Here is a 26,348-nt window from a genome sequence, read left to right on the forward strand (position 1 = left end):
TCTCTTCCCCCTTTAAATAACATAATTTGTAAGTCCAAGAGTTTTTTTCAATTTATCTTTGTCTTTTGTAATTCCTGTGAGTAAAATGAACCTAAAATCTCTTCCCCATTTAAATCACATAATTTGTAAGTCCAAGGAACTGGACCGACAACATCCACAATTTTAAAAAGTTCATTTGTCTATCGCTTGTTATAACCTTTTTCAAAATGAGATTTCCACCTGTATATTCTTACTATATCACCAACTTTGAACTTAGGCTTTCTGGCATTAATCTCTTTTTCATATTTTAATTTTGTAAATGTTTCTGATGGTTTAAATTTAGTTGAGGTATGAATCGTATTATTGTACTTATCTACAATGTCCTGAATTTAAGATAACCATTGTTGAGAACCAAGTTGAGTGAATTTTATATATCGTCTCTCTTTTAAAGTGCGATTAAAATGCTCAATAACAACCGCTTTTCCTTCATTAAAGGTATTGTATCATGTAATGTTGTTATTTTCAAGAAAATTCATAAATGTTTTGTTGTAGAATTCTGTACCCTCATCAGTCCACAATTTTTTAGGTTTTCTCTTGCCTTTATTGAATACACTGGGGAACAAAGTTTTTGTTGCATTGATACCAGCACTTAATCTTACCTAATTTGAGTGTGCTGAATTCAAATCTGAAGTTAGTTTCTCTCTGTCAGCTCTAGATTTTTTTGCAATCCACCATTATCAACATTTATTTGGTAAATTACAATTTGTATTAAAAGCAACTTTATATTTAACATATATTTTGCAATTCAACATTTTCAAGATTTATTTGGTAAGTTACAATTTGAATTAAAAGCAAATTTAAATTAACATATATTTCGACATAATGACGATAGGTGATTCAGAACAATTGATAAGGATGGAATGCAAAGTTCAAATAGGTCCTATTCAGGCAAGAATTTGCACTTATTACTCTTGCGTTTGTAGACTTCCACAGGGCAATCTCGTTTGATGCTCCAGCAGTAGTCTGCCATCATATTTTTGTCCCATCGCCCTTGGTAGCGCTCTTCCATCGTCATGAGGTCCTGATGGAAGTGCTCTCCCTGTTCCTCACTTACAGCCCCAAGGTTCTCATGGAATTGATCAAGGTGACTATTCAGGAAATGCAGCTTGACACTCATGTTGCACCCAAGATCATGAAAATCCAACAGCATTCTAGTAACCAGAAACTCATAGTTATCTGCCTTTTTGTTACCAAGAAAGTTTTGTATAACTGCGACGAAAGACAGCCACGCTGTCTTCTCCTTGTCATTCATCTTCCTTACAAATTCCTCATCACGTACAAGGGCACGAATTTGAGGTCCATCGGACACACCTGCTTTGATCTTCTCGAAAGACAAAGCAGGAAAAACAGAAACTATATGTTGAAAACATTCACCATCAGTACTCAATGACTTCACAAACTGTTTCATGGGGGAAAATGATATTCTCTCAGCTGACGATTGGATCATTCACAATGTTTTGCATGCCTGCTTCCAGAGTTTCACGGATGGGCTACTCCTTCTGGATCCAGTGTTTCTCTCGAGCTCGGCAGTCCCACATGCAGAGATGGCATGGAAACTTTGTGAAGCCTTTCTGTTGACCAAGGAGAACGTTGACCATTTTCAGGTCCACACAAATGATCCAGTTGTGCTCGCGATATTTGACGAAGTCAATGACCATTTTTATGTCATTATGTTCTTCTCGCAAATGCATTGAGTGACCAACTGGAACTGCTCCATAAACATTGCCATTGTGCAAGAGAATACACTTGAGGATGCGCTTTGAGGTATCCAGAAATAATCGCCATTCTGTTGGATTATACGAAGTAACACCTAATTGCCCGAGAGGACCTGGGATATCGTGGCAATAAACAAACTGCTTGTCTTCTGAGAAAAAGGTGACAAAGATCTGGTCCCGCTTTCAGAAATATGAAACATTTGCAGAGTGGTCAAGTAGATTTTTTTCTTGCAGCTTGGAGGCCAATATCTCAGCTGCTTTCTTGGAGAGCTCCAAATCACGCTCAAAATCATTCAATTCCGGTTGGCTAAACTGCTGAGGGGCTGATGACCGTTTGGTATCAGATGAGGAGGCTTCGGATTCTGAAACCATTTCTTGAAGTCCATCATCACGACCCTCATGCTATTGCTGATCATGTTCACTGCCTTCATCTTCAGATAAGACAAAACCATTAAAAACTGGAACGGGGAGTTCCTCAGAGTGCGGAGTAGGTCGAATTGCTGAGGGAATACAGGGATAGGAGATCTTTTGCCTGTTTTTCTTGCCGACACCCTTTGTGTTGACCAGGCAAAAATAGCAGTCAGTTACGTGGTCCTTGGGTTCTCGCCAAACCATGGGAACTCCAAAAGGCAGACCCTTTCACTTTCCTTTTGTCCAGTCACGAAGCATTTCCTCACAATTATGACATACAATATGAGGATCCCATTTCTTGTCTTGGTCGCCAAGGGGAACATCAAGATAGGCTTTATAGGCACGCCTTACAAACAATGTTATATTGTGCTTTTGACGAAGTAGTGTGGAGCAGCCACATACATAAAATAATGCATCAGGATTATTTACACATTTATGTCTTATTGAAGAAGCCATGATCAGATCTGAAACAAAGAAAAACATAAAGTTAAAGAATATATATCAATAAAGATAAATAAATATCAATAAAGATAAAGAAAATTGATGTCAAATAAATCGTGAGCAAATCGTTAGCAGCAAAACGAATACGGTCTATAGTTATTTAGCAGTTTAGGCATCGTATATTTCCACTGAAGTTCGAAATCTCACCCCTAGTTCTCAAGTTATCCCTAGTGAAAATAGCAATGGGTGTCCTTTTTAGCGAAAATCGCAAGTTTCAAATTGCATGAAAACTAGAGCATGCAGAGGAAAACCGATTTCAGATTTGAAATCAGCTTTGAAAAAATACAGAATAAGTTGAAAAATCTCATGCAACAGATAATAAGAAAAAATTTGTTCCCCAGTGATATCTGTTGGAAAGCTAACGTAAGAGATTACCTGTTTTGTTTTTCAAAGGGACAACCCACACAACCCACTTCTCTCTCTCTCTCTTCTCTCTCTCCTCCTTCTCTCTCTTCTCCTTCTCTTCCTTCTTCTTTGTCTCAGTTTCTTCAACTCCTTCCTCATCCCTAACTATCCTTGAACCACTTTCACCCCATAGAATATCACACATGTGTTCATCTGGATTCTGCGATACTCTTGAATCCACAATAATTTTTCTCATGATAGGAAACCAATAAGATTTGTTGATGATTTATAAAAGAGTTTTATATTTCATCACCTTTAGAAGTTCATTTTTATTTAATATTTTAATCAAATCTCTATTTGTGGGGTTTTTAATATCAGTGTAAGGCCAGTTCTTAATTGAAAAATGCCCGTGTGTTTGTTCCAATTCATAAGGAATGTAAAATCTAACAACCTTTTTTGTAGGTATCCTTGAATGCAAAAATTATCATTTTCTTGAAGCCTTCTTGCTGTCATTTATGTATCAGAAATATATGACAGATTAATATGATGACACGTAATACCACCCCATCTTCCTGTTGTTAAATCAGCTTGTATTCCTCGACTTTGTATAATTATCCAATTTCCTTCCTTCTTTGTCATATAAACTATTGCTTCACCATCATATGATTTCCTATTCCCAAAATCATGTATTTGTTGTTTGCTAATTGTGCTTCCACCTATCTCCTCATTCTTACCAAGAGGATAATATGCTTCTTTACGAGACTGATAAAAATTGTATAGGTCTTCTCGGTTTAATGAAAAAGAGCAATTATATCCTAAATCACACGTATTATACCTCCATTTCTCGATTCTCATATTAACTATACTTCCTTCTTTATAAAATTCAATACGAAGCAGATCATTGAATTTAATAAGAAAAGGTGTATGGTTTGTTGAACCAGATGTTGTGGTTGTAAATTCTACTTGTTGAAAAAAACGTGCCGTTTTATTTAAGGATATATATATTGTGATAAATCACTTAATCTCACCAAGTCATTCGCGTCAATCGGGCTTGGATAATTTATTAATTTATAAACATTTTTCATATTAATATTTTTTGCTATACTATATTTCTGTCGTTCAGCCTGTGCCTTTGTGTAATAATTTGACAAATCAATATCCAGTTCTTGGGATACACCAAAGATAGAACCATCTTTTCCAACATAAGTCATTTATATTGGATTAAAAATAATGTCATTAAAAATTTCATTTTTGTTGAGTTGAAATAACACATATAGACATAATTGACCACAACACTTGTAATTTAATTCCAGGACTTGAAACGTTTGATAAACAGCATTCTGGAAGAATTTTATAAATTCAAGAGGTGGTGGAAGACCATAACTATCAAAATAATATTTGTCTTGACTATTAAAAATACAAACCCAATGAGAACCGTTCCCATTATTATCTTCGAAGTCCATAATAATATTCTTTGTATGTTAAGACACTTTGTCAATTCATTTCTCATACAAATAACCACATTATGAATTTTTAATTTCTTACAATATTTCACAAGTTCTAAATTTGATGTTGTATTCTTTCCAAATTCTTTAAACCACTCATCAATGCTCATTTATTTTAAAGAAAGATATAATCCATTACCCCTTTTAGTTCATTTTACACCTTCTTGTGCGATAGAAGAAAGCATATCTCCAACTAACAATCTCGCTTTATCAGGCAGACTTTCAAGTTTTTCAGCAAAATCTACAATTACACCACTTCCACTAATTTGTTTCTCCAACTCGTTGTTATGTCTTTCCAACTCTTTTTGAGCCCGGAGTTGAGTCTTCCTTTCGTTGGCAGTTTTCACCACTGCTGAAATACCACCTGTCAATGCTCCAGCCGCACTTAAATCAGCAAGTAAAGGAATTACAAATGGGAGAAATCCTCCACTCATCTCTCTTATTGAATATTTCTTCAACATTGGTTTTGACATTTTAATTTTAAATGAGCCAGTATCGTTCAAGATTTTCACCTGTTCTCTTGTGAGCAAAACATCAATTCTTACTGCTCCTTTTCTCTGAATTGTATAAGCGTTTATCATGCAAGGCTTTTGATTTTGAATATAAGATGATAGTTTATGAAGATTGATTTGATTAACATATACCCCAGTTGGCACTTTACGACTCATTTAGTTGTCAAAAAATTATGTGAGACTAATCATAACACCATTATCTGCATTAATCTGTAATTCTGTTTCTTCCAAAAGCAAACAATATGTATCAACTTCTTCACTCTCTCCTCTTTCAATACATAGGGAAGTATCCACTTGATTAGACTTCATAATTTCCTATTGAGCACTCAGGTCATTTGCATAGATTGTCTACAGACTTTTAAGTGCTGTCATATCCAAAATGGGTTCTTTCTTTCTATTGCTTTCACACACCTTTTGGTAAGACTTGTGTGCTTCAGCATAATCATTTTTTTCCCAATTAATTTCCAATCTATCTCCTGGATAAAATATTACATCTTGAGAAATGCAAAGTTGTTTCACCTTCACATTATCACTCAATGCATTATTCTTATCAGTAGCAGTATCACCATCGGTTTTTTTTTTTTAATGAGCCACAGATATCGTGGCTTTCCTTCCAGAACACCCAAATTCCACGTGTAAATGGTTTGGTTCAGTTTAACGTGTTGGCATCTTCTTTTAAAGTATGATACATTGAGTGGTTTCTTTGAGTTAAGTCTATTCTATTCAACATCTCTTCTGTTTTAAGATTAGGAGTATATTCACTAATATACCAACTAATTTCATCAATTAGAAATTTATTCTGAGCAGCAAAAGCATTAGCCACACCAAAAAGCAATCTATTTTCATCATCATTCCTTTGCAGTTGAAATCTAATTTTAAGACCACACAGAACATTATCATGATCACAAAATCCAAATATTCCTTTAAGAGGAACTGCCACAGTAAAACTATTGCCTGTTTTTGTATCATCATTATACATTCCTTTCATTTGACTATATCCAGGGTCTGTGTTTTTTCACGTTGCCATATCTGGAATAAAACCTTCGACAGCTCCCTTTCCCATTCTATCACAAAATGAATATAGTGTAAATTTCATCATTTCAGATGTAGCAGAGACATAATCAACCGTTTCAACTTCTTGTGTTCCAATGTACAAACGAACACTATCAAACATTTTCCAGAAGAAATCATTTACGAGTGTAGCGTTTGTGTTATTTCCAGCCTTAGTGAATGTAAATTTATAAAAGAAACTTTTGGCTAGATTCAAATAAGTTTGTTGATTATTTATTTTAAAACTTTTTTTTCATTTGCATTCCAGTCTGTTCCAGTTATTGCATTCACCTTGAAGTAGTCTTCTTTTTTAGTAGAGTTTGAGATGACAATGGTATCATCCAAATCATAGTTACTACCAATTGCTTCCATGCTTGTATTTATTTAGGGAAAAAAGATGTTGAAACTTTTGAAACCCTGACCCAAGTATTTGAATTATTTTCTGTCGTTCTTGGGAAGACAACTGAGTTTTGCCTTTCTTAATTTATTTTATTGCTTGTAATTTATGAGATTCCTTTTGGGCATCTTCTATACTCTTTTATTGCACCCGCTACATTTCCCACAGCGGAAGGAGTTGAACCAATTAGGTCTTTATGTTTAAGAATAGTTGAACCTCTACCCATTAGAGTATCAATTATCCCATCTCAATTTTTCTCAATTGATGTCCTACATCCCTTTGTCTCTTAGGTTTATAGTATCCTCGACCAAGATACATACCTTCACCCTTGCAGTATGGGGAAAGGAACATCCCATCCCCTGTAATTATTTTATATTTTCCCAACTCGTGTTTCCTCACAATAGCCATCGTATTTATTTATTGGAAAATTTCACGTAGGTGAATTCTGATGGATATAATTTCTCCATTAAAAGAAATCATGCGATTATCTTGGTCAGTTTTCCTAAAATTTACACTGTATATGGTTTTTCCTGACACAGGTAGATAATCATCAGGTAGATGACACAGGTCATCCATATTTTTTGACATTTTTTGTTTCACATATGTTTTGACGTGAAACTTGCCATATATATGCAGAAAGCCCACGCACAGGCAGTAACCATCTCTGATTTTGGATATTCTTCCAAGAAAAAAAGTTGACATCATAATATCGCCGCTAATGGAAATCGCCTGTACCATTATCTCCGAAACTTGGCAAGCCGTTTGAATTTTGTTTGCTGGAATCAAGCCGGGCATTAGCACAGATAATTTATCGCAAACCTGATACATCACAATGACGTCATATTCGTTTTTATGACGTCATCATGAAGAGGATGAGGATCTTAGCTCATTTGAGCTTGTTCAATTTAATCGTTGATTTTGAAGTATGTTTTTGAATATCTATAACAATATTTTTTGGATCATTTCCCTGTTCTTTCAAAAGGCGAGCGATTTCGGAAGATATTTGAGAAATCTCATCTGCTCCGGGTGAAACTGTTATTGTTTTGCATCCACTTCCCGAATTATAACTAAACTTGTCATTTTTCTTGGTGATATTAAACAAGGTATTCTAAGTTTCCATGGGCAATAAAGACGCCTCATATTATTTTGTCATGACAAGTTGTAGTGGGTATAGAAACGAACATGTGTGGTCGCTTGTTGTCAAATTAAAACTAAGGATTGTGCTTCTCATCTTATTTAATATGGGATAAAATGTCTTTGTGTTGACATTTATTACTTATTTTCAAGTTCATCAACTGGTCTAAAATGGCTAATGCTTCATTAAAACACTTGCTATTTCCAGCCTTCTGACTTCCTTACAGCAATAAATCTATTAACTAATTGTGATGGGTCATTTGGAAGAAAACTAATACCTGAACCAAGCCTACTTAAAGCCTGAATAATGTGTTTCTCCTTCTCATTCTTCCTACTTTTACCAGAAAGACTAACCCTATAATTAAGAGAGTCCAGCAGATCAATATATACTCTATCATCCTTATTTTTCTAAATCCAATGGTTTATCAAAATACTTTGATTCATCCCTCACAGTTGAACCTTGTTTTCCATCTTTTGTTAGAAGAAACATTAATCACAGAGTTAGTTTAACAGGGGGTTGAGCAGAACTCAAGAACCATAATTCATCATTAAATATCAATCCCTTTTCTTGAACAAGATGAAATATTGCTTGTTGTTCTGTTGGAATGAGTCCTGCTTTGGTTTTTGAATCTGCTGAATATTAATTGTTTTGAAGAGCCTTCACAATATTGTTACGGATCTAGAAACCATTTGCATTCAACATACAGATGTCCCAAAAGTCAGTTTTGTCGTTAACTATGTGTGTAGTCAGACCCCCTTCCTTTTGTCTAGTGGCAGAATCAAAGGTATGTGTTGTGATTTCTTTTTAGTTAGGTTATTAAATCTTTACATCCAACGAACCCTCCAACAAGCCATCTAACAACCATCCCATCTGCATGACCCCTTGGTCAATCACGATCCACCACCAACTAGCTGCATTCTTGTACCCTGATGTGCCAAGGAAAGATCTCGCGGTTCCGGTTTCTCGGCTCCCACGAACATTGTAACTCTTTCACGACAACCTTTTATTTGCAACATTGATACTGTTACTCATCAAGTATGAACCTGTGGGGAAGAGTGGCTGGGGTTTCCCAGCAGGGGCCATTGCAGCATTGACACTGTTACTCGTCAAGTATGAACCCACATGGAAGAGTGGCTGGGGTTGCCCGGAAGGGGCCAAGGCCTCGCCCCGGAAAGGTATGCCGTGGGACCCTGTCCAATCAAAGACGGACAGCGAGGTGTGTTCACCAAGGCCCCTCTCCACTGAGGAAGGTACATAAATTCCCGAGCACTCTCTGAGGCAGGGGTCTTAGAGGGTCTTTTTGGGGTCTTGGAAAGTATTTTTGGGGTCTTGGAGTCTTTTTGGAGTCTTGGAGAGTTTTTGGTGGGTCTTTTTGAGAGTTTTGGAGGGTTTTTGCTGTCCGGAAAGGGGTTTTTGCTGTTACGAAGGTTGGCGAGGCAGCGAACGTGTCTCTGTTGGCCCTCTACAAGGAAGGAAAGAGTGACCCTGACACCCCCTCCGTGGACCCCACTACTCACCACCCAAGCTCCGCCACGAACCTCGAGTCCTACACGTGCGACTGGGGACCAAACCAGCGACCATTGTCAGGTGCTGCAGCACGTAGTACCCCCTTTCTCCGATGGCCAGGTACGCATCCGAACTCTGACCCCCAGCTTGTCTCTCTCCTCAGCTGCACGGGTCCAATAAAGAACTGTGGGTTTCTGTTTATTTGTGTGTGTCTGCGTGTGGGCCCGTCTTTAAGTAGAACTGAATAAGTGTTTTTGGATCATTGTAAATACTTCTTGAATATTCGCATTAAGTCTTGCTTTGTGTCTTAATTTACTGCAAATAAAACTTGTTATAAATGTTCCCAGTTCGTTTCCGTCCCTTCTTGAATTGGTCCTGCATGGTTCGGATCAAAGTTTAGGCAGGGTTTTATCCCCAATAATCCGTTCATTCCAGCCGGCACGGCTTTGGCAGTTTCTGCTCGGCTGCACCCGAACCAGAGTTGGTAGTCGGTAGAGTGACCCTGTTCGAGTAAGACGTGCCGAGGGCGTGGTTTACCTGGTAGTCGAAATCGCGTCGTTAATTAGGTAAATTTGTTATAGACAAATAGACCCTACGCTACGCGCATGCCCGTAGCCAGGGCTCAGTATTAATGGGGCCAGATGAACTGGATGGGGGGGAAGGGCACAATTATTACATTTAATATTTTTGATAACCCAGTTCAGTAATCCCCCGTTTCTCGCGGGGGTTACGTTCCAAACCTCCCTGCGCAAAGTGAAAATCCGTGATGAATGGACGCCTCCCCAAAAATCGACTCGTCTGGTCTGGTCGGTTTGGCAGTGATTGGGTTTGAGGTGCCGGAGATCGACTCGTCTGGTCTGGTAGGTTTTGAGTTGCTGGGAACGAGCAGTGCTCGTCCAATGGCGGCGGCAAACCTTTTTCCTTCCCGAAGCATATATCGAGCACCTTAACCTTCTCCTGGAGCGTCCCAGGACCTTCCTCTGGCGCTTCGGTTCCTTGCCAGAAGCCTTAGAAGGTGCAGGGCGTTTGGGCGGCATCGTGGGGCTTGGAGAAAAAACGTAGAAAATATTCGAAGTTCACAAGCGAAACTTTGTCTCGTGCGTTGTGTGACTGGTCGAGCACCACGCGTTATAATTTATTGCTTAAATAATTTATATTTTATATATTATTACCGCGATGTACCGGGGGAATCCGAAGAAAAAATTAGTGACGTTCCAAGGGAAAACCCGCGATGAACCAGGGGCGCGATAGGTGAACCGCGATGAAGCGGAGGTTGACTGAATACTATTGTATTCATGCAGCATTGACACATCTATACTGAGGTTGCCGTCGTATACTAACCAAATTGATCTCAGCTAGATTTAATATGTTCCGATGTTTTTGGCCAAAAATTATTCGAATGCAGGAGAGCCGCAATAAACTGGCACATTCACAATGCAGATATTCAATGATTAGACAATTGGTACCAATTCAGGTGCACTTATACAAGGTGTTGTCACGAATTGACATTAGAAAATTAATTCACCAGAGATACAATGACTAAACGGGGGAGGTTGGCACCAGAATCAGTGCACTTTTAAATTATATACAGTATGCTATGATTTGCGATCATCACGTTAAACTATCAACAGCAAATACGACCGGCCTGAAGATACCACAAAGTCCGCATTTAAAGCAGTCAATTACAAAGAGGTAAGGTTATGCACAAAGCACTAGATATGGGATATGCAAAGCACCAAACACAACATTTAACTTAAACATCAGAAGTACAAAGCAGCCGACCACGGTGGGTGCTGACCACAACCACACTGCAACCACAACCACACACGCATCACCAGCAGTCACACACACAATCTGAACTCCTCGTATAGTGTTTATACCGCTGTACTCGCTGTCAGAAGAGCTGCAGGCGATGCGTCTCGGTGTGGAATCTTCCGAGGACCTTCTCCTCACATTCATTCAGGCATTTTCGTGTGAGGTCTCTCTCGAAGGCCAGCTGTACCAGTTGTGCCTTGCGTGCATAGCGCATGGACCGTCGATGGTCAGTGAAGACATTCCTCAATGTTGAGAATGAGTTTTCATACATGGCAGTGGACGCACCAAATGTTAGTGCAAGTCTCATAGCAGTCACTACACTTGGCATCGCTTCCAGCGTTTTGTGGTATGTTGAGAGTAGTTTTTGTGTTGTCCATCTCTCGTTTGGCTGCTTTTCTGTCTGTGAGAGGATAAACTGCTTTGCAACCACACACTATGTTTCACTGATGGTTGAATTTGTTAATGTCATGATGTGCTGGAGCAAGTGGGGATCCAAAAACATGCCATTTTCATGATTCAAGGCAGCGAGTGAACGGGCGAGTTGTGTGTTGCGCTCACTGAAGCGCTGAGCGATCTCTCCAAGCACAGTCAATTGCGCTGTAAAAAACCCTCTGCAGTTCCGTCTTGTCATTGTCGTTGTTTTGTCCTGTAGTCTCCAAAACTACAAACTGTTCCAACTTCTTATGCAATGTGCGTCTCCGTTTTGGTGGTGCAGGTGTAGAAGTGTGAGCATCGTTGGCCTTGTTCCACAGATCAGTGAACTCATCCTCAGAGCGGAGTTTCTTCACGCACTCTGTAGCACTCGCCACCAGTTCCAACCCCATTAGCAAGTCCATGTCCTCTGCCTGCAAGAGTCTGTTAGGGCCATCTAACAACATCAGCAGTTTTTGTACAAAGATAGCAATGAACATGAAGGCAGGCCCAGAGACTTCCCGCAAGAGCCCAATAGTCTCCATCCTCATCTCTGCACCGCAGGCGCGCTCTGCATCAATCTCCGACAGTTAGGATGTGATATCCTTTAAAGATCCTATGATCACAGACACGGTGGCTAAATGTCCCGTCCACCTTTGACAAGAAGTCGTTTTAACCGCTCACCTTTATACTGTTCAGCAACAGTGGGCTTTCTGAAGAATTTGTACGGCAACAACAAACCTCGAGGAAATCAGTGACAGCTTTCTCTGCTGCCAGTGCGTGGATAACTACCAGATGGAGTTGGTGATTTAAGCAGTGCACATCAGGGATTTCTCTTTCCAATATCTCTTACAACAACTTTTGCACCCCACCGTGCTTCCCAGCCATTACCGAAGCCCCGTCGTACACCTGACTTAATATTTTTGACATTTCAAGTCCTGTTTTTGTCAGCTCTGAAATTATTAGGTCTGTCAATGTTTTTGCATCTCCAGCGTCGGCTGTAGCTATTGTGAGTAGACGCTCTGTTGCTTCATTTGATGCCGATACAAAGGGAATGATGATTAATATGTTCTCATATTCAGTGGGGTCCCTTGTCCCATCCACCTTGATGGTAAACCACGATGTGCCGACTTCTTCCACGATAGCATCCGTCACAACATTACTCAATGTGCAGATCAGTTCATTCTGCATTTCCGGACTAGTATAGCTTGCGTTTCGTGGGATATGCTTTATTATTTCGGCTTGCTCAGTGTCTTTTTTGAGTGTGTAGTTTAAAAGCGGGAGAAAGAGCCCACTGTGCCCGTCTGACATATCCTCAAAATTATCAAGGCTCCCTCTAAAAGGTATCTGATTTTCGGCGAGAAATCCCACAACATCTGTAAGAGCAGACACATAGTATCAGTTTCTATTTAGCTGGTCAGCATTGAGGAGTGTGGAAATCTCCTTACCACAATCGATGCGCCTCTCATTCTCCTTCCACCTCAAAAGACAAGTTAAATGTTCCTTTGAAGTTCCGTGTTTGTGAAACCCCCTGCCTTTCTCAACGGCATGTTTCCAATTCCGGTAGCCTCGCACTGTGAAAGTGAAGTCCACTGGGCCACGTGCGGTGTTAAACTTCCTACATGGATAGCAGAATGCTGCATCTGTCTGCACACTGTATTCCAGTCATTCATTAGTCTGGTACCACGAGGACACAAACGAGCGACTCTTGTTCTGCAACAGATGCCCAGGGTACCGCTGTAGAACAACTTGATTCGGTCTCTCACTTCCAAGATCATCGGGAAACTGCTTGACAGTCACACCCGACCCCGAGGCCGCCGCCAAGCGTGGAAACTCGGCTACCTGCACTGGGGCTCCAGCCGCAGGGCTAACGTTGCTGGCTTGCCCAGGTTGGCCAGCTTCTGTCAGTATTTCATCGACATGATCGTCTTTTCCTCCTCCTCCTCCAACTCCTCCCACAACATGTCTTTCATGATCTTCTTTATTTTCGTCAGTTGCATTTTTTCCTTTTCTGAGCCATTTTCGTATATCCATCATCCACGTCTTTTTCTCCTGCTGCTAGCTTGTGTTCTGTGATTCGTTCCTCGTGGCTCATGTCACTTATCTCACGACTCGCGTGATTTGACGGTTGACGGTTTTATTTATTAAATGATGCATGCATCAAAACAAGCTTTATCTGCATAATTTCAAATGTAAGCACGATTGCAAACACACATATTTTTAATTTTTATTATACAATTATTTTTGTAAGATGGAGGGTTGACGGGTTGCGAAGGTCACGCGGTGCATGTGCACTTCATCTTTAATTATGTAAACTTGTCTTTTCCTTTGTCATATTATGACTATATTACATTTATACCTAACTTACAACCAATCATGTAACCTGCTCAATTGGGCCTCCACATCGAATATGCTGATTGGCTATTCCTTAAAACTAAATGATCCACAATATATATATATATATATATATATATATATATATATATATATATATATGTATTATATATATTTTATATATATTATATATATATATATATTTCTTTTTATATATATATATATATATATATATATATATATATATATATATATATATATGTATTATATATATTTTATATATATATTATATATATATATATTTCTTTTTATATATATATATATATATATATATATATATATTTTATATATATATATATATATATATATATATATTTATATATCTATATATTTTTATATATTTATATATGTATATATATGAGCTTGGTGTTGGCGCAGTGGTTAGGGCAGCGGCTTGGGATACAAAAGGTCCTGAGTTCAAGCCCCGTTGGGCCACTGAATTAATACACCAGGGGGTTGACTCAGCCTGTCATCCTTCCGAGGTCGGCAAAGTGAGTACCAGTGTGCTGGGCCGGTGTATACCCCAGTTAAAATAGGTGTACCAAATCCCTGTGTCGTAAGAGGCGACCAGGGTTGCGTCAGGAAGGGCATCCGGCATAAAACATGTGCCAAATCACTATGCGGATCATACGGATGATCCGCTGTGGCGACCCCTAACGGGAGCAGCCGAAAGAAGAAGAAGAAGATATGTATATATATATATATATATATATATATATATATATATACATATATATATATATATATATACATATATATATATATATATATATATACATATATATATATATATATATATATATATATATATATATACATATATATATATATATATATATATATATATATACATATATATATATATATATATATATACATATATATATATATATATATATATATATATATATATATAACCACCCACAACATCGACATTCGATACGAGGTCTTGCGGCTGTCTGTCGTCTTGGATGTTGGCGTTGGTGCTTGCACTATTATCTTTTATCTTGTGGGCTTGGACTGTCTTACCAATTGCTTTTGGAGATGCGCTGGCAAGCACACACTTATCTCTTGACTGTTATTCAAAGAAGGATATTATTGAAGAACAGTTTATCCAAGAAAGCCTTATTATTCACCACGTTGAACATCTGGAATAAGGGTTTTAGTTCACACAGGTGAACTCTTAAATAGCAAGTTCACAGTGGGCGCTCATCCTTAAACACTAAGTGGTTCACAGGGTGCAACAGGGCATAAATGGGTGGCGTACAAGTGGGGGGGGGGGCACTAGATGCGCCATGGGGGGCATTGCACCCAAATTCCCCCCCCCCACCCAGCGATGGGCCTGGCTACGCGGTTGAAATATTGGCGACCACGGTCGGTTAAACGACCTTCCGGCTCGCGGAGTTATCCGTGCAACGGCCTACAATTCCGGGGAGTTTGGTGGGAGACGACGCAAGCTTTCCCCACCTTGTGGTTGTTCTCGCCACCGACCCCGGCCCACAACAATATAATCGGGGGGTTGATTAATCTCTTCCATTTGTTGAAATAATCCTTCATCATCATCTTCTAATTCTCCTACATGCTCTCATTCTTCCTCCATCATTTGACTGAAATATTTTAACATTTGAAGTTTCTTAGGAGTACATTCTATTGTGGGAACTGTGGTAGCATCTATAATTTTTTCTTGGTAAGTTTTTTAAAGTGGTTTTAAAAATTTTCTCTTGTTTTCTTTCAAATGCTTCTTCACCCGTTAGTTTCTGTCTGCGTTTCTTCTTTATGTCTTCCTGGTGTTTTACAACTTTTGAAACCAACTCTTGGTGCTCCTTAAATCTTCATGCTCTTTCTTTCGCATCCATTTATTTCTTGGAAAATATCATTCACTGAATTATAAAGGTCATCAGGGAAATTTTTCTTTTCTTCATCATTAAAGTAGATGTGTTCAAATAAATTCTTTTCTTTAAATATTTCATCAAATTCTTTATTAACATTAATACGAGTTGTAATTTCTTCTTCACTAATACTTGTATCTCTGCTTTTCATATGTTTGCGTTGAGTTTCTTCATCCACATCAAAACCGAATGATAAAATCTTAACCCCATTACCACTCAGATGTTTAATAATTTATCTCATTCCTTCTGGATTAGTTTCTAATATCCCAAGACCACCAGATTTTCGTTTCTTTAACTCACTCGTTCAATGTGAATATTTTGTTGTACCAAGAGAAACCTCCTCAAATATTTGGCCTTCATTCCTCAATCTCATATGTTCCTCGACTGAAATATAGTAATAATCTTCACCTTCTTCTTCTCCTGGTTGCATTGCTCTGGATGTTGTCGATACAATACGAATCACATGGTGTTTTTTTCGAAAATATAAAATATTTTCATTTGTACTATACAAGAACCTTGATTTCTGAAAGTTTTTTTTCCAGAAGCAGATTTACCCACAATATTTATAATAATAGTTGTCATTTATATGTGTAATTGTTTATAAAATAAAAAATATATCTTGTAATATCTCCTCTTGTTTCACAACAATATATTTATATTTTTCAGTCGTGTGCTTCATATAATCCCCAAATTCCTTTTTACTACATAATGTAGAACAATTGTCTCTCCAAAAATTGTTTATATCTATTGAATTTAACTTGAATAAAATAAAAGTATTGTCATTGTTTCTATTTAGCGAAGAGGGAGTTGAAAGTATGATTGCCTAAGATAAATACAATGACAAGAAGAATGTCTCCCTCTTGTGTAGTAGCTGTCCATTACCATTTGGTTTCTCTCATTAACACAATCATCAAAGATAACGAGGTTCTTTTTGATTTATCCAAATCTTGGGGAGAAGGTATATCATCTGTATTATCACTTAAAATACAAGTTATCGGCTTTGATTTCTTTTTATATCTCTGTGTATCACAAAATACTTGTATTATATCTTCAATATTGTAATCATTTCCTTTGTTTTGAATTTTAAATAAACCGATTATATCTTCTTTTTGAAGACCAACATTAAAACCTTGTGAGAGTCATTGATACTCAGGTAGAAAACTCGACTTTGTGAAAATTATTAAATTATCATAATCTAAAAAGTTGGGAGTAAGGAGCATCTTTAAAAGTAAGCGGCTTTTTCCACATCCGCTTGAACCAACTATGAGATTTTTATGGTTGTTAAATTTTATCTTATTTTCCCAAATGGGTAAAAAAATCATTCATTTTTATATTTGGAAAACAGATTATTGAATTTTTTATTGCCTTTTTTAGAAACTCTATGTTTTATCCTAAGTTCAGGTTTAATTTCAAGATAATCCATTATTTCATTTATACAATATCTTGTGTTGAAATTTCCCTGAAAATGACAATCGTTAATAATATAAATCATCAATCCACGAATCATGGTCATCATTTGTTCAGTCTCTTCTCTTGTAAGAAAAGGCGTATTATCACCCTCATACTTTGCATTCATTTCTCGAATCAATCTTGTAAAGTAATTCATTTCTGGTGTAAATCTCAAAGAATTATATTCTTTTTTATATTTTTTATTGTCATTAATTAGAAGATAATCACAGAATATACATTGTTTATAGGCTTTTGACTCCGTGTTTAATCCCCGTCTTTCGCACGCAGGACAATTCTCAAATTTCTTTTGTGGAGAATCAGGAAATTCAAGAGGCTCAAAATCTGGTAAACTATTCATATTTATAAAGTAAAACTTTACTTCAAATAAATTTCATCTTCGGTATCATCTTCGGTACTTTCATTGGTGCTTTCACAATCTTCTATAAAACTACTTTCATAACTATCATTTGAACACAAACTCTCGGTATCATAACTGTCTTCTGTTCCAACAGAGATAGTATCATCACTCTCATAATCTTCAAAATCTTCAGTTGAATCATGACTCATATTTAATTAGTAGAAAAAACTTTGGTGCTGATGTTCCAAGTTTGTGGATGAAATAGTTTTTTTTAGAGTTTCCAGGAGTTATTGCTTCCATGATGGAGTATCGAACCACAACCAGACATCTGATGAATGGTATCAAACCACGAGAGTGACGTGAAATGGGTTTCCGTATATCATCATTGATGGTTTTGACAGCGTAAATGTGTTCTCCAAAGCGGTCTCCAAGCTGTAAAGTTTATTGCAGAATGAGCATGAAATACAATGAATTACATTGGAAGTTGTACAGGTATAAACTAGAATGGCACTTAGTAGAGTGTCTCATCTCTCATGCTCATTCTGAACAAAGATACCATCATTAGCTGAATACGCTGCTATTATGGCACATACACCCGTATCATCCATGCACCCTATTATGTCACATGCATTACCATTATCCATAGCTTTATTGATTATTAATTAATTATTAGGATATTTAACGACCACTGCATAAATGAAGATGAATATGAAAAATATTTCAAACTACATTCCCCATGGCTCGTCGATCAAATGTATGAGGTTTAGTATCAATCTGTTAAGCGGTTCTGAAGAAGATTTTTTTACCTTTTTATTTTCAATCCATTATGGCCATCAGACCACATGGCCGATGATGGCATAAATTTAATTCGTCACTCACATCGGATCATAGATCAGATATTTGAAGTGTCATATTTTTGGGATAAAGATTTCGATTAAACCAATTATGGCTGAAATATTACTTCATTGATGATGTCATCGTTATTACCCGATCTACCCATGGGGAGTTGATGACATATGCCAAGTTTCAATTTTTTTTTTTGAGCGCTTTTGCAGATGTCCAAATTTTATCCCTTTAATCCAATATGGCTGCCATACCATGTGACCGATGACGTTGGGGTTACCTATAAAATATTCTCCATTGGAAGTCCCTCCTACGTTTAAAGTTTCACATCAATTGGACAAGCTGTTGCAGAGATAAAAAATTTAAAGCAGAAATATATAGATGTGGACACAGACAGAAAGACAGACAGACAGGGGGCATTACAATAGTCTCGCAACCACTTTGGCGTGAGACAAACTAAAATGAAATCAATGGTGCACCATCACAAATCCCCACGCTTCCCACCTAAAGCAAAGTTGAAAGATAGCATATAGTTCCACCAGGAATGACCCAATATCAAATGTTGAGTTAAAAAAAAAATTCTCCCCATTTTGACTCCTGTGACCCTCGGTGGCATGAGCTGGGGGTAAAATCTAAACATTTGGTGCATATTTCATGCATCCCCAATGTTGATTGAATATACAAAGCTCCATGAGAAATTGTTTTAAAATATGGTGTAATTGCAATTTTTTAGAATCTGACCTTTTGACCCCACCCCAGGGGGTCACCAGGGGGCAGGGCCAAAAATGATACCACTCTTGCACCTTCTTGCCATGTGATCATAACAACCAAGTTTGGGGAATTTCTGCACAACTGTTTCGGAGGACAAAGTGTGACGGGCAGATCAACAGAAAGAGCCAATTACGACATCCATTTTGTTTCAAAGAGCGTGGGGATAATGATTCGTGATATCGATGGTGTGCTTTGGTCCTCATATTGATGTCATGGGGTTGATGAAGTCCCAGGCATGACAACGAGTGTGCAGGCATTTGAATGTTCCAGGTGGTAGATTAGAAGGTAGTGTGCCTTTAACCAGAAAATTTCGCAAAGTTTTCTCTCGTTTGAACAAAAACAGAGATGGTTGGAAGAAGATGGAAGTAGTTTCTGTATCATCCTGTAGGGTTTTTAAGTTTCTTTGGATAATTACTTTTAATGCAAGACCGTTGGAATGACACACCAAAGTGAGAGGAATTCGTTCGTCATTGTCAGGTTTTGTTTTTCGAAGAACATTTTGTCTGTTGATTGGTCGGACACGGTTGAGGGAATTTTCTACAAGTGAGCTCGGATAGCCATGATCTGTAAATAACTGACACCGTTTCACTAGCTTTGGATCCAAATTCCGAATCCTCATTGCAAAGGCCATGCGGAGCCTCAGAAATTGGGAATAAGGAATGGAATTAAATTGTTAAAATGAGAGGGATGAGAAGATGAGTTGAAGAGGTAGGTGTGTGTCTGTCTGTCTGTCTTGGCTTGTGATCAGCGGTCATTAAACCAGTATCTTCCACATCAAGTTTGATATCCAAAAACCTGACAGAAGTATCTGAAACCTGCCACCTTAATCAGGCGTCACATGTTTGTTCCATGATTGTTGGGATTACTGTATATGCATTAGACATACACCAGCATTGTAAATGCAGAAAGATTCGTTTGAAAAAAGGAATATGGGGAGATAGTAAAGAAAAGGCAGGGTTGGGAGGGAGGTCAGGGTGGGGATAGGAAATGGGAAAGTTGGTGAAGGAAGACAGAGCAGAAGAAAAATAGATCGAGGATACGTTTCAAGGGCAGATCCAGGGTTTCAGAAGGAAAGGGGTTATTTTGTATAGATTGTTACTTACGAAATCTAAAGATTTCGTAAGTATATTGATGACTTCCGTCCTCTGTTTGTGTGTTTGTTTGTAGGCACGATAACTCGAGAACGGAAGAAGCTACCAATGTCAACTTACACCACATGATTCAGGAGGGTGATGGCTCGCGCTGATTAGATTTTGGTCAAAATCAGTCAAAGGTCAAGGTCACAGTGAGGTCAACCATTCGATTTTTGATGGTTTGGTACAGAATCATCATAGAAACTTCTGGTTTGCGTCGCTACCTTCTCTAGAGACAGCTTTTTTAGACAAGGTCAGAGGTCAAGTTCACGATTTCATAAGTACCAGTCTATGACTGCTTGTTACTTAAGAAATCTAAAGATTTCGTAAGAATATTGATGACTTCCGTCATCTGTGTGTTTGTTTGTAGGCACGATAACTCGAAAACGGAAGAAGCTACCAATGTCAAATTACACCACGTGATTCAGGAGGGTGATGGCTTGCAATGATTAGATTTTGGTCAAAATCGGTCAAAGGTCAAGGTCACAGTGAGGTCAAACATAATTCCGTAAATTCATGTGGACAAATGGAGTATTTTTGCTTCGGTCGACGTTACGAGTTCGTTTTAACTTCGATTTTAATTTTGTCTTCGGTTTTTTGCGATCGCTTAGGACACTTAATACTCGGTTGTCGAAATTCTGGTAAAAATCGGATGTTTTGGAGACGTTTTAAGATTGTATAAAAAATATTTCACTCGCCATGTCACGGCTCGTCACGTGGTGCAGCACGCTTGAGCAGACGCGGCGTTGAGTCACGTAAAGGTTTTGCGTGTGCGCGCTGACGGTGTTTTTGATAAAGATGGTGTTTAAAAGTCATTTTTAATCCAACATAGGTTATCGTCGCATGCCTGACTCGCTAAGCCGTCGGATTATGTAAAGATTGTTGGTGGATGGCTGAATATTACGGTTTTGTGACTTTGATAAAATAATATTAAATAATTGCGTGGAGAAATGGAGATTTTTGCTTCGGTCGACGTTACGAGTTAGTTTTAACTCGGATCGCAATTCTGTTTTCACTTTTGGTAGCGGCTAAGTATACTTAATACTCGATTGTCAAAATTCTGTTAAAAATCGAGATGTTTTATGAGATTTATGTCGGGTGTCGTATCTGAGGTATTATGCACTGAATATTATGCAAATGAGGGGGATTGTAACACACGGCATTACGCGCTCGTTTGGTCATCTCTATCATCTCAGTAGAGATGACCTAATAATAACAGTCTCGAAGTCTGTCCGTCCGTATGTACGTCCGTCCGTCCACAATCAAACCGAGTGGAGACAAATAACCAATAGTAGAATGGATAGAGGTCGATGAGACATGCACAACGATATCACTTTCAAGGTCGTCCAAGGTCGAGGTCACGTCACGAGGCTGTCAAAGTTGCGAAAATCGTCGATTTCAAATCGTATCTCCTCCCTCATTTATCAAGAGAGATCAAATGTTATTAGTGATTCAGATACTACGGACTATTATCTAGAACAACACGAGCCATTATTTTGAAATTTGCTCTCGTTCCGATTTTATAGCCCTTCAAACTTCGCTCTGATTCCCCATATGGGCCATTCATAAAGTACGTACATACAAAAAAAAAGTATTAAATCAAGAACCGGAACTCTCCGAGACAAATATTACATTTGAAGCTTTTGTCAGATTTAACTAAAACAATGGAACACAAGTTTATATGCACACTTACTTTCATTTATGACATTAACATTGTCTTGAATGTCAATTTGTACTTTTATTTTCATAAATGACGTGCTGTGATATTAAAAGAAAAAGGGACAGACAGTATGTACAGTGCGCAGTTGCCATTCGACGTGAAATATACGAACGTGCCTCGCGGGTAGCGGCTCAGGCAGCGCATTCATAAATTTTAACATTAATTTTAAATCAAATATTCCGGGTCGAGGGAAGAGGTTGTTGGAGGACGTGGTGGACATTTTTATCTCATCGAGGAGGAAGAGGGTGCTTCCAAGTACTTCCGGTATTTCGGTATCACCTCTGGTTCTGAGTACTTGTATTTTGGTATTGATCGGTAAGGCCCTTATTTTCACTCTTGGGGATCCCCACGGGATGGGAGTATATGGAGGGGGTACCGGGTGAGGATGATGGGGGTGCCCTCGTCAAGAAGTGTGAGAACTTCTCGAGTGTCAGCCATGAAGAGGGGCAGGCCCGGTGATGGAAGTAGTGAGGAGTCGGAGGTGCGGAAAGGGGTGAAGGATAAAGAGGAGCTGGGGGATAAATTCCCGATTATAATTTCGGCTGTGGAAGGGTCCAAGTCGTTACTTTTCAATAACCCGATAAAATTGGCTACCGTAACTGGAAAAGAATTTGGTGACGTACATTGTGCAAGGAAACTTCGATCGGGTGACCTGATCCAGAGCAAATCGGTGGCCCAGCGGGAAAAGATTCTAAGAGTCTCTCTTTTCTGGGATATTCTAATATCTGCTCACATCCCCAGGTCTTGAAGGGAATGCAGGGGGGTAATTTACGGGATTGACCTGGATATTGATATGGAGGTTATCAAGAGGCATTTGGCTGACATGGGAGTAGGTGATGCTCGTCGTCTTACGTCGGTGAGGGATGGTGTGAAGGTCGATACCACATGTGTGGTGTTGTCCTTCTCCATCCCAGTCCTTCCCCCTAAAGTGTTCCTGGGATACCAAGCCTTTCCTGTTCGGGAGTAGTGTGTACTAGGTGCGGTGGGACGCAAGAAGCACGCGGGCCGCCATCTACTCCGCTTTATTGCACGACCAGAAGCACAGTCTTACCACCCCTAGCGGGCGAGGCATGATATACGAAAACCCAATCACGTGACACAGCACACTCCTCCCCCCGTAAAATGACCCGTCACATAACGAACGGATAACACTGAACAACAAATTTCAAAAATTTTTTTTACTGGAGATGTGTAAAGTGATTAAGACTAATTTGGGTACGCTGATTTCAAAAATCATAACCGTTTTGCTGTATCACGTCAGGATTTTCAGGAACAGAAATATTCCCATTGCCTAGAAGTCAGGATTTCAATGAAATTTACATGTGTCTTTAACATGTCTATTTCGTACAATTGTTGTTAACTTGTGTTATATTTCTTTCTTTCAGATAAAGATGAGTAGGCGTTCCTGTACCAATCATCCTGACAACTTCTGTTATGTCTGTGGTCGGTATACCAAAAAAGATCAACAGCGAAGTATATCTACAGCAGTGAAAATGAAGGCCGCCTACTTTCACTACTTCGGGTGTAAGGTGGGGGACCAAGAACAGAGCTGGGCACCACACATCTGCTGCACAAGCTGTCACACAACCTTGACTCAGTGGTTGGTGGGCAAGCGCGCGAGCATGCCATTTGTGGTGCCCATGATATGGCGTGAGCCGCAGAATCATCATGATGATTGTTATTTCTGCTGCACAAGCATCGCCGGCTTCAACAAGAAGAATAAAGGTCACATCAAGTACGCTGACTGCGTCTCTGCTCGTAAACCTGTGCCTCATGATGACGAGAACCCCGTTCCAACACCTCCAGCTGATCAGAACATAGCTGTAAGCAGTGGTGAAGAGGATGTTGATGATGAACCTTTTGAACCCGACACTCAAGAATCACACCTTCTGAACCAGGGAGACTTAAATGATCTTGTAAGAGATCTCTCGCTGTCAAAGGCGAAGGCAGAGCTGCTTGGATCAAGGCTGCAGCAGTGAAATCTACTTGAACCTAACACCAAGATATCCTTGTTCAGAGCACGTCACAGAGACATGGCTGAGTTCTTTGAGATGGAAGACACGATGACATTCTGCAGTGACATCAACGGTCTGTTGAAAGAACTTGGGTGTGATCACGATCCTGTTCTTTCTGCTGGTTCCTGCATCGTGAAACTGACACAGAGCAGCACAAACGCAAAGCCAAATGCCTAAAGCATTTTTAATTACATTCTAGTGGAGTTTTTCTGTAATTTATATAATTTTGAAGCATTCATGATGAAATAAATGAATAAATGAATTTTTGTAAATTTCATTGAAATCCTGACTTCTAGGCAATGGGAATATTTCTGTTACTGAAAATCCTGACGTGATACAGCAAAACGGTTATGATTTTTGAAATCAGCGTACCCAAATTAGTCTAAATCACTTTACACATCTCCAGTAAAAAAATTTTTGTTGTTCAGTGTAATCACAACATGACCATCGGAAACCCATCAACACTCATAATCCTCCAAGTACCGCGGCCGCACCCTGACCCGCCTCGGACGGGCAGCGCCACCAGACAGTCCAGGCTCAGATGCCTCCCGGCTCGGTCGAGGTGACACCCTCGCCGGACTCGCACTTTCCGCAACACCAGCTACCCCCGACTGCCCAGCCTGCTCGACGTCCCCGGGTAGGACGGCATCAGGCGAAGACCCCCTCGGCGCCGGCCCAGCCAGTCCCGGCGATACAACGTCAGGTGCCGGCGAGACTACCGGTGGGGGCCCCGCAACGTTCGGCTCGGGGAGGTGTGGGGGGGGTGACGCTGAACAGCGATCATGCATCTGGTCCACGTGCCGCTTCCACACATCCCCACCATCAGTCCGCACCATGCAATTCGCCAGCCCTAGCACCACAGAGACCACCGCCGGCACCCATTTGGAACCGTGGAAATAATCGCGTACCATTACCCGTTGCCCCACCTCGAAGCTGCGCAGCCGCGTCGGACGCGACATCGCCCCACTCCCCGACCCTCCAGGTCGCAGCAAATCCAGCCTGGACCGCAAAGCCCGTCCATAGAGACGAATGGCAGGCGAATCACCCGTGACAGGATGAACTGCGTTCCTGTAATGGAGCAAAAAGACATCGACTACCGTCTGCACAGGTGCAACACCCCCCCTGCGCAAAGCCCGCTTCAACATCTTGACAAACGACTCAGCTTGGCCATTCGTCTCAGGATGATACGGTGCGGACCTTAGATGTCGAATACCATTCTGGCGCATAAACTCATCAAATACACCCGCGATGAACTGCGGACCATTATCAGAGACCAAGATCTCCGGCAACCCTTTATTAGCAAAGATCGTCCGCAGCTTCTCTACTGTAATGTTTGCTGAAGTATGCTGCATTACTACAACCTCCGGCCATTTAGAGAATGCATCAATCACAATCAAAAACATCTTGCCATTAACCGGTCCTGCAAAATCTACATGGACCCTCTGCCAAGCTCGGTCTGGCACAGGCCAGAGACCCGAAGCTCGACGCGTGTTATCAGCATCTGTCTGGCACGTGGCGCAACGCTTAACCAACTGCTCAATGTCTTTGTCCAACCTCGGCCACCACAACAGGCTACGAGCAAGACTCTTGGTCTTCACGATGCCCAGGTGACTGACATGCAGTTCTTCCAAACACCGCTGCCTGAACCTCGGTGGAATCACGGTCCTCATTCCCCACATTATGCACCGTTGGACCAACGACAGCTCCGCTGCGCGTGACGTGAAAGGTTGAAATGCCGGTATCGAAGGCAGATCGCTCCAATTCCCCGTAGAAATCGCCTGGACGACACGGGCAAGCACCGGATCACGAGCCGACTCCACCACAACCTGTCTGGCCGTGACCGGCCCGCTTTGGACCTGGTCCAGCGCGAACACATCGACCCGGTCGCCCAACTCAGACGCAGCTGGACCCTCCGCACACGGCAAGCGTGAGAGCCCGTCGCAGTTAGCATGCTTCTCGGTGCTTCGGAACTGAATATCATAATCGTAAGCACCCAGAAACAGACACCACCGCTGTATTCGCGCGGCTGCTACCACCGGCACCCCGCGTTCGGGTCTCAGGATGAATTGAAGCGGTTTGTGATCCGTCTGTAAAGTGAAATGCCGCCCCAGCAGATATTGATGAAACCTCCGCACACCCCAGACGAGACTGAGAGCCTCCCGCTCAATCTGGGCATATCCGCGCTCTGCTGTGGACAGGGTTCGGGATGCAAAACAAACAGGCCGCTCGGAACCATCGTCCATCCTGTGGGAGAGCACTGCCCCGATGCCATATGCAGAGCTGTCGCATGCCAATAGGAGCGGACGCGCAGGCTCGTAGTGCACGAGGACCGTATCCTCTGTGAGCAGCCGCTTGACGCGGTCGAACGACGCCTGGTGTGCAGGCCCCCAAAACCAGCGCTCGTCCTTCTTGAGCAACCGCGTCAATGGCGCAA

The 26,348-nt window shown here is 40.2% G+C and overlaps 1 long non-coding RNA gene across 1 annotated transcript in view; it reads left to right on the forward strand.

The window, feature by feature from the left end:
- Nucleotides 1-24,718, forward strand: part of LOC147027637 (uncharacterized) — a 30,453-nt gene extending 5,735 nt beyond the window's left edge. Inside the window, exons 3-4 of the long non-coding RNA XR_015057157.1 lie at nt 17,363-17,419; nt 23,285-24,718. This is a non-coding gene — a long non-coding RNA (uncharacterized LOC147027637). The remainder of the gene's footprint in view (nt 1-17,362; nt 17,420-23,284) is intronic.
- The last annotated feature ends 1,630 nt before the right edge of the window (nt 24,719-26,348 follow it).

The sequence above is a fragment of the Eptatretus burgeri genome, chromosome 4 (genome assembly GCF_056783735.1).
Source record: "Eptatretus burgeri isolate ZD-2024b chromosome 4, Ebu_testis_v1, whole genome shotgun sequence".
Classification (NCBI taxonomy): domain Eukaryota; kingdom Metazoa; phylum Chordata; class Myxini; order Myxiniformes; family Myxinidae; genus Eptatretus; species Eptatretus burgeri.